Raw genomic sequence first — 9866 nt, 5'->3', positions numbered from 1 at the left:
CAGTGAGTTCACCCAGGGGTGGGAGGGGAACAGAGTCATCTTCCATTTTACAACCTGGGTTGGCAGAGGCCCAGAGAGGGGAAGGGATGGCTTGTCACCAGATCAGTCCAGGTCTAGTCCTGGTGGGTCCCTCTGACCCACCATGATTCTATGAGGACAAGTTCCCAAGACAGTGGAGTTAACTTCTATCCTAAGCACACAGGGACTCATAATTCCAGCCGACTGCTCAGACCTTTGGATTCACCCGTTAGCAGCACCTGTCTGTATTTGCTGAATCCACAGGGATCTGGAAATGAGGATTCCCAGCACCAGGGGGCTCTGTGGGCGGCCCCAAGCTCAACACAGCTGTCCCTGGACTCGTCTGTCCTATGGCCTCATCTGTACTTGAGGGCATGGCCTCAGGCCTCTCCTCTCTGATTTGTCAGTTTATGGTTTTTCTCTTGAGGGACAGAACTGAAATCCTAGAGGGGAACCATATTCTAGTCCAGCAGTTCTCCAACATTTTGATCTCAGGACCTCTTCATACCCTTAAAAATTATTGAGAATTCCAAAGAGCACTTGTTTATGTGGGTTATATTTCTGGATAGTTACCAAGTTGGAAATTAACACTGAGAAACTTGTAAAATGTTTATTCATTAACTCACTTAAAAACAAACAAGCTCATTGCATCTTAAGACAAATAACATGTATTTATGAAAAATAATTAAATTTCCAAAAACAAAAAATAATAAGAATATCATTGTTTTACTCTTTTTGCAAATCTCTTTAAATAGAAGGCTCTATTCTCATATCTGCTTTGGCATTCAATTTTTTGCAATATCATATAGCCTCTGGAAAACACTGTACACTCATGAGACAATGAGAGTGAAATAGGCCCCCAAAAGTTTTAATATTATGAAAATAGTTTTGACCACACAGATTCGCCAAAAGAGTCTTGGGAACCCTGGACCTTCTTTTGAGAATAACTGGTCTGAATTGTTTGTGCTTAGTCACTGAGTCATGTCTGACTCTTTGTGACCCCATGAATTACAGCCAGCCAGGCTCCTCTGTCCATGGGGATTCTCCAGGCAAGAATACTGGGGTGGGTTGCCATGCTCTCCTCCAGGGGATCTTCCCAACCCAGGGATCGAACCTAGGTCTCTCGCATTGCAGGCAGATTCTTTACTGATTGAGCCACCAGGGAAGCCCCTGAATAGAGTCTGAATAGAATTCCTCCAATTCTATTCATTCAGGGAAAGTCTGAATAGAGTTCCTCTAATTTTAGGATGCATGCAAATCACCTGTCACAATGCAGATTCTGATTCAGGGGTTCCGGGGTAGGGCCCAGGAGCCTACATTTCTAACCATCTCCTGGGTGATACTGATGCTGCTAGTCTGCAGACCACATCCACAGATTCTCAGCTGTGCCTCTGCCACTCTTCGAGGCAGGGCCAGAGAGTTGCCCTGAGTCCTGGAAAAGCCATGATGTCCTCCCAATATCCCTATAACTAAAATACAAGTAAATTTGAAATTAAACAAACCCAACAAAATTATTTTTCCCAAGGTGATCAGTTTGATTTTTTTAATTTTTAATTATTTTTAAAATTGATTTTGGTGTTTCCATTTTGCTGGTCTCAAGCATGTGGATAATCCATTATTGCTCAAAGGGCAGGAGCCCTGCCTAGTCTTCTAGGTGCTTCGCTTCCTGGAGAAAGTTCTTCCCCATTCTCCAAGGCCCACCAAGAGGCCTCTGTTTTTCTGTACTACCACCACCAAAAGGACAGGGCTACTTAGCAGGACCTCCTCTCCACCAGATCTAGGGCTTGGTGCTGGGAGCAAGTGAGAGGACAGGGAACTCCAAGACCCTCAAGATGTCTTCAGTCAAGGAGACTGAAACAGGAAGCCCTCACAAATACCAGGGAAAATAGTATTATATTTCTTTATAAGGACAAAAATACTGGAAACAATCTAAATCCCCATCGATTTGGGGAGGGTTAACTAAATTATGTAAACTCACACAAGAGACACCACTGCTGATGACAGTATATGTGCAGTCTGTAATTTGAAAAGAAAGCATCATATGAGCATTTATATGGTTAAGCATAAAGGGCAGGTAACAAACGAGCTTCTCTGGACAATGGGATTTATCTAAATTTATTTTACATATGTTTGAGGCAATATGCATGTATGCTTTCTTCTTCCTCTGTGTTGCTTGGATTTTCTATAAGTATAGTTTTCTTTACAGCAAGAAAAATAATTAAATTATTTGAAAGCATATTTATTCCATAACACAGATTTTAACTTGTGAAACACCCACTATATGCTGGACACTGGAGTATCCTGAGTTTTCTCAGTCTTTGGCTCCTGTCTGTCATCTCTAGTCTAATCATTTAGAATCAGAGAATGTTAGAACCAATAAGATCCAGCTCACACCCTTATTTCATAGATGAGGATAGAGTCTCAGAGACAGTAAGTGACTTGCTGTGGGCCACACAGCCAGTTTGACCCAGAGATACAGAACCCAGTCTCCTGACTCTCATCCCAGGGCTCTACTGCCAGGCTGCGTTCCCCTAAATCTGACAATGAATTGTTTGGGTTTGTTGAAGGGGCGATTTTGGAATGCCCCTGTCGTCTTTTGGAAGCCCCAGTCCAGGCAAGCAAACCCAAGATGAAAGATAAAAGGGCCCTGAGTGAGACTGTCATTAGCAGGGAGGAGCCTGACCCTATATAGGCAGAAGAACAGCTTCGGAGGGCCCAGGTCTACCCAGCCCCCAGGGCAGCAGGCTGCAGGGCATGAGAGAAGGAGCCAGGTGCCAGATGTCAGTAATTAAAGGCGTGTGAGCCTGCAAAGAGCCCATAAAGATGTTTGGCCTGCATCAAACCAGCAGGCAGAACGCAACCACTTGGCCACTTTCTGTAAGAAAACCAACCACATCAAACACCTTGGGATTTTTATACACTTTCCCAAATGATGATCACACTAGCAAGAGGGGAGCAAGGGTGCATGGTATAGAGACCACCACCTGCCCCTCCGTGCCCATCTCAGGGAGTCTACTCCCTCCCACTTCCTCTTTCCTCCCTGGCCCGCCCCACTCGGCCTCTGATGGCCCCGGGGCCTCCTCTCAAGGCACTTCCCAACAAAGAGAAACTCCCCTCCGAGCTCCCCTGAAAATAAATTTCCCCCCATTGCATTCCACACAAGTCTAGAGTCTTCTGGCCCTAGAACCTTAGACTTTGAGCTGGAAATGCCTTTGAGAATACTTTAGGCAAGTCCTTTTTGGTTCACAGGGTGGGAAGACAGCATTCTCAGATGGAGAGGTCTTATCCAAGGTCATGGGGCACCAGTGGCTCTCAGGTCTCTAAGTTCCAGGCTGGAGCCAGTTCATAAAGATCAGTATATTAGCCTTGCTTTGAACCAGAGGGCCTCTCCCCTCTTTATTATTCACTTCCTCCCAAAAGCCTAGGTTGACACCAGGCAGTTGGGTTGTCACAGGGAGGCCCTGCAAGGAGTCCAAAGGATAGAAGATCCCACAAGAACTCAGGCCAAGGGTCTCCTTTCAATCCCCAGAGTAGATTTAGCCCAGGCAGCATGATGTTCCCACCTCTGCACTACAGAGCTCAGAGATCCCAACACTGAAGGGCCAGACAAGCTCGGGAATGGTTCAACTCCTAAAGTATGGGAGACCGTAAGAGCAGGGGACCAGTGAGTCAGGCTCCCTAAGCACCCAAGCCCTGCCCCAGAGTTTCCTCTCTCATTTCCTTAGTCACCAGATAAAGAGAGGTTGCTAAAACTCGGTGGATCACCTCTGCAGAGTCAGAGTGACCAGGGGCAGGAACTGGCCTTCTAAACTGGGCCAGCTGGATCTAAAGTTTATTCCTTTGAACCTAAGGGCTCCTCTGTGGAGGCTGAGCTCTGCTGCGGGTTGGAAGTGTGCAGGAGGGTGTGGTGTGGTGGGGGCACATCCCTGGGAGAGGGTGGTGGGTCACTGCTCCTGTAGACACTTCTGGAGCCCACACAAGAAAGAACTGTGGTTTCCAGGACCTTCTCTCCTCAACCAGGAGGGGAGAAAACTGCCCTGGACTGGTTGCCATGAGGCCTGGGCCCATTCCGGCTCTGCAACTGGTAGCCATGTACATTTAGGGCCCCCTCTTTGAGCCTCTGCTTTCTTGTAAGAACAGCAGACCATAAAACTTGTTCCCAGGCTTGTGGGATTGTTTCTTTCACAGTCTGGCTCTCGACTTTGCATTTGGAAGCCTCTTAGCTGGAGCCCCTCCCACACTGGACAAATTCTAGGTGCAAACCAAGGCAATTACTGGGTGATTAGGTGTCTTGTAGGTGTCATGGCTGGAGTAGCAGGGCCACGCCTCCTTCTGAATTCTGACTGTCCTGCCTAGGAGTGTCCCAACACTTGCCTTGTTAACGTGGGTCTGGTTGGCTGCTCAGAAACACTGTCCTGACGGTTCGCACACCACCAAGCAGAGGAAGCAAGGAGTCGGGCAGCCCTGTCATGGCAGGTGAGTGGGCAGGGCCTGGGGGCCTCAGGGCACCAGGCCCATGAGAGGAACTTCGGAAGCAGGTGTCTGTGGAAAGAAATTTGGGTCACTGCTTCTTAGCACCACGGTGCTGCCCAGGCCATGAGCTATTCCCTCATGTTCATAAGGATGCAGAGGCCCAGAGACAGTAAGAGCCTGCCCCGACCACCCAGCAAGCAAGTCCTTCCTGAACTGGGGCCAGGCCTCCCCCACACATCCTATGGGACTGACTGGAGGAGGGGGAGCAGAAAGGGAAGCGAAGAAGGTCTGAAATCTTCTCACACTCTATGTACATTACAAGGATCCAGAAACATGTCCAGGCAGAGCTGGGGGTTGTGGGCTGGGTGAGAAGAGTGAGGCACCCATGGGCTGCATCCTCTTCTGATCCCCACTCCAGAGAGCTGAGGGTGAGTGCAGCTCTGGCCCAGGTGAAAAGAGCAATTTGAGTGTGAACAAGAGAATTTGCCCTTGGTGCCTCCACTTTTCTCATCTGTAAAATGGGTATTATAATTCAGATCATCTCACAGGCCTGCAGTGAGGAACTGATGAGACCAAGTATTCACAGCCCCAGCAGTATCTCATGTGGGGCCTTGTCAACATAACACTCAGAAAATGTGCCTCCCCCTGGAGCCCCAATACAATGAAAGGTAAATTCCCCACCTTCCCCAGGAATATGTATTTTAGTTAATGATTACTTTGTACCTACTCTGGACTGGGAGCTGGGCTGCAGTGATGAGCAGGTCAGCAGAAGCAGGGATCTTACTTTCACAGGTCTTTAAAAGATGTTTCTATTTTCAATTGTTCAGTATTGTGTAACAGTTATATGAATCAAGTCCTGTTTACTCTTCAACTTTCAAGGCTGGTATTTTAATTTCCTTATCATATTTTAACTTCCTCTTCTTACTGGCGCCTGGCAATTGGGGACGTCATTGGCATCCTGGGTCCTTCTGGCTCTTGGGAAGGTCTGCTCTCTGATGATCACACCTTGCTACCCCAGCCTTCAGTTTCAAGAGCTATGGTTGCTTCTCCCTTTGGTCCTGGATGAGAGATACTGGCTTTGCTCCCTTCAAGATCTGTATTTTGGGACTCACCTAGAGGTCCCTCTTCCCTCAGTATTTAGCATACTATCTATCAGCCTTAAATCTGGCCAAGTTTAATTGCTGAGAAAGGATCCTCCTATGACCAAAGTTGGGGATGGAGGCCTCCAGGTCAGGTCGTTATTAACTTGCTGGGTGATCGTTCCTCTCTCAATTTCTCCACCTGAAAATATCAAAGTTGGATCCATCATGCCTAGTGTATAAGTTGACTGGTAGGTTGAATTCATTTCCCCAGTCTTCTGGGTCCTTCTGGCTTCTTGGGAGCCTGCTCCTGAGAGCAGGTAGACCAAGCCTACTATGCAATCTGTGTTTGAAAGACTGAGATCTCAGATCTTGGATCTAAAGTCTGTGGCCTGCAGGCCTCTCCTTCTCTCATCCTCCTTCATACTGTCCCTGACAGACATCACTAGCTGATGCCAGAGCTCTTCCCTACAAGAGCCTGGATGTGGCCCCAGAATTCTCAGCATAGTTCTTCAGGTAGTCCCTGCCAGTTGATCAGCTGATTAGCAAATGAAATTGGATCCTTTTTGTCATTGTTGAATTACAATAATCTTTCGGCTCAGAAATTTTAAGAATATTATATGTGGAATTGTCTCTGTCTGGGATACTGGGTTGGAGTTGATGGGCCACTGCCAACTGATGAGAGCAAGGTTAGCAGCTTCTGAGGTCAGCAACTCCTCAGTTAATCACTTAGTTGTGAAGGTCAGGCACCCATAATGCACAGTAAGGATATAGTCATAATGGAACCCATTAAAAACCAATTATGTGGAGTCCAGAGTCTGGGAGATGTTGTTTTTAGCAGAGACTCCTGGGTTCAGTCCCACTGGTGTTCCATCCCCAGGCTGGAGCAGAGATCCAGGTAGCAGAGCATCATCAATGTCTTGGTGTCACCCAAGGGAAAGAGGAAAAACAGCTGGGGTGGGCTAGGGCTGCGGCTGGCAGGCAATCCTCTGCACACAGACTCGTCTCTCTAAATGGAACTCCTTCTTAGGCCAGCTGGTGAGCAAGTGAGCTGAGGAGCAGAAGGCGGGGTTGACAGGGGAGGGAGTGGTAGGTGCGCCTTAAATGCCAGCATAATGGTTGTGGATTTGATGGCTCTTGACCAGGGGAAATGACATGCTGACCCCCATGCAACAGGGAAATCCCTTCTCTCACTGACCCTCAATTTCGCTATAGTAACAGGTTGGGTCAAAGAGTTCAAAATGTCCTCAGGTTCTTGGGGCCATGAAGTAATTTAAGCAAGAGGTGAAGAGGGAACAAAAAGAAAAACAATGTGTGTAGGAATTAGGAGAAGAGGGCCAAAGTGGTGGGGGAGAAAGGAGGGGGTGATGATATAAAACCCCATCTACAGATCTCATAACTGTGAACCCAGCACTGTACTAAGTACCTCATAAGTAAGAAGACCACTCACCTGGCTGAAGCTTGTCATAGAGTGTTTATTAATGGCTTCTCCTTTTACTCTCAGAATTTACAGATTTAGGTAATGCATTTCCCTATTACCCTATTTAATCATATCCTCCCCCCAAAATCCTATGAGGAAAGTATTGTTATTGGCACTTTTCAGGTAAGGAAATCTGTACTTCAGAAAGGTCTACTAATTTATCCATAGTCACATAGCCAATAAGTGAAAGATTCAGAATTGCATTGACTATCAGAACCCTGGAATGGCAGCCAGGAGTTCTTGCGCAAATATTACAATAATAATATGATTAATAACATGCACATTTACTGAGTACCTCATATGTGCCAGTACTTTTCTAATTATTCTATGTGAATTATTTCATTTAATCCTCACCACCCAAGGAGGCAGCTATTATCATTTTCATCAGGAAACTGAAGTTCAGAAAGGGTCAGTCACCTGCCTCAGGTCACACAACTGGCAAGTGGTAAAGTCTTTATTTAAACTCAACTGTGTGCCTCTGAAATCAGGCTCCTAACCACTATACAGTGTGGGAAGGAAGGCTAAGAGAGGAAGGTGGGATGGAGAAGGGAAGGAGGGCAGCAGAAGGAAGGAAGTCTGGAAAGAAGGGCAGGCTTTGAAATGTGACAACTTGAGAGGGAGAGATTATGGATGGGTGGGGAAGCTGGGGCTTAAGCAGGTGGAGAGGCATACATGCTGATCCTTGAGGCCGTGCCAGGAAGCTGTGAGCATCAGCTGCTCTTATCCCAGCCATTCATTCTCCAACCACGTTCACCAAGCATCCACTATGCCCTGGGCCCTGAGCCAGGCTCTAACGACCCACAGAGAATGAGACCCAGACCTTGCCTTCATGGGGCTTACCTCTTAGTGGAGGAGAGAAACGTGTAGGCAAACAGCTATAATCCTACTGCCTTGATGATTTTATGAAGACAGAAACATACATCTCAGAGAGGAAAATTCAAGCTGAGCACATGGAGGAGGTAACCACTGGGTTTGTTTTGATGGGGTCCCAAAACCCTCCTACATATACATCCATCTCCCTGCTTTGGGCTGCCCCATACATAGAATTCCCCTCCCCTGAGTCCATCAGTCCCATGAGGGCTCGGGAGGACACTCCTAGGGAAGAATTGGCTGTAACTTCAGACCTGCTGCTTTCTCCCTTTAGGGTCCTGGCCCCCAGCCCTGAACATCAGCTCACCAGGTCATGGGAGAGTAATGTTGACCAGTACAGGTGACTTAGATCATCTAAGTAGCAGCTCTGGGGACAGATCACCCAGGGACCAGATCTGTAACCTCCTGGGTTAGGGCAAATGTAGAACTGGTGGAGGTGACAGGGCAGGACTTCTCAATAATAGAACTATAAAATCATCAAGGGGCAACTGGAACAGATGTGTTCTGTGGGGGTAAGGGCAAGAGTGGGGACAAGTGGGGAGAAGTTGTAAGAAAACAGACCTTGGTTCAGCAGAAGAAAAGACTTCTTAACATCGGGGCAGCAGACGAACCACCACTTGGACTATGAAGCTGGAACTATGATCAAGTTTCCATTGAGAATTTGACTAAGGGAATTGATCTGGGCAGGAAGTTGTGAGAGAGACAGTCTCTGAGATTTGAGGATAGTGATGACAGCAGTTTTTACTCATCAACACCAAATGCACCCCACTCACACACCCCACTCCCTATGATGAGCCTACAGATGCCCCTAGGCTGGTGGGAGCTGGTTTGGGCTGTGACAGGGAAAGAGGATGCTGAGATGGACTCCTCGGGGCTTGAACCCCTGACCCAGGGTCCAGGAACACTCACCACATCTTGAGCCCTTCCCCACACCCACCAAGCAGCCCTGGGGCATGCTGGAGATAATTATCACATAATAGCCTCATCCCCTGCTCCTGACTCATCTTTTGGAAAAAAAAATCACAGCAGTTGCATTCTGTTTCAGCCTGTCCCTACAGAGGAAGTGGCTTGATTTCATAAGCTGGGGCTCCAATCTGCCCTCAAGCAGGAAGCCCTTCCTTCTCTTCTCATCTGTGGGTCTGTTTCTGTCAATAAAATGGAAACCGGGGCTTCTCATGGCACTTCCAACTTTGCTGGTATTAGAGTAGACAACCTTATGTACAAGGATGTACAAGGTAAATGAAGTTTCTTCCTGTGTCTTCAGACTAAACAGAGACCACCTGAGCTCCAATTTCTGGGGCTTGTGTGGTCTATTCTGCCCAAGAGCTACTGGACTCACTTCATGTGAAAGCTTCAGTTCTACTTTCAAATGGGCCAGCTTCTGGGGAAGTCCCTGGCACTAGTGTTGGGCTCCTGACTCAGGAAAGTGAAAGTGAAAGTGAAGTCGCTTAATCGTGTCCAACTCTTTGGGACCCCATGGACTGTAGCCCCCCCAGATTCCTCAGTCCATGGGATTTTCCAGGCATGAATACTGGAGTGGGTTGCTGTTTCCTTCTCCGGGGGAATCTTCCTGGCCCAGGGATCGAACCCAGGTCTCCTGCATTGTAGGCAGACGCTTTACCATCTGAGCCACCAGGGAAGCTGGTAGCTTCCTGACTCATGGGGTTTGTGTTAAACACTGGTCCTGCACAGTCCTCACTCACTCACCACAGTGGTGCCTGCAGGAGCTCTCAAACTGGGACACATTCAGTATGTAAGTCCCCTTCTCATGTTCAGTCATTCCCCCAAATCATGATGTCAGTCTAGGCCTGCCAGCTGAAGTCAAGCGAGTGTAGCCTTTTCTATGAGTCCCAGGCCTGAGTTTGAGACGGTAGCACCAGCCCAGCTGTTCACAAGTAGATAGCAATTAGAAGGCTGGTGCCTTCTAGACAAGAGAGACATCAGGT

The 9866-nt window shown here is 47.7% G+C and overlaps 1 non-coding gene across 1 annotated transcript; it reads right to left on the bottom strand.

Annotated features, from left to right (window-relative positions):
- Positions 1-9486: 9486 nt before the first annotated feature.
- On the bottom strand, positions 9487-9559 carry TRNAC-ACA (transfer RNA cysteine (anticodon ACA)). Its single transcript has one exon. It is a non-coding gene; the product is annotated as a tRNA-Cys (tRNA).
- Positions 9560-9866: the final 307 nt, after the last annotated feature.

Source organism: Muntiacus reevesi, chromosome 2 (genome assembly GCF_963930625.1).
Source record: "Muntiacus reevesi chromosome 2, mMunRee1.1, whole genome shotgun sequence".
NCBI lineage: Eukaryota > Metazoa > Chordata > Mammalia > Artiodactyla > Cervidae > Muntiacus > Muntiacus reevesi.
This window is presented reverse-complemented; position numbering and strand designations above follow the sequence as displayed.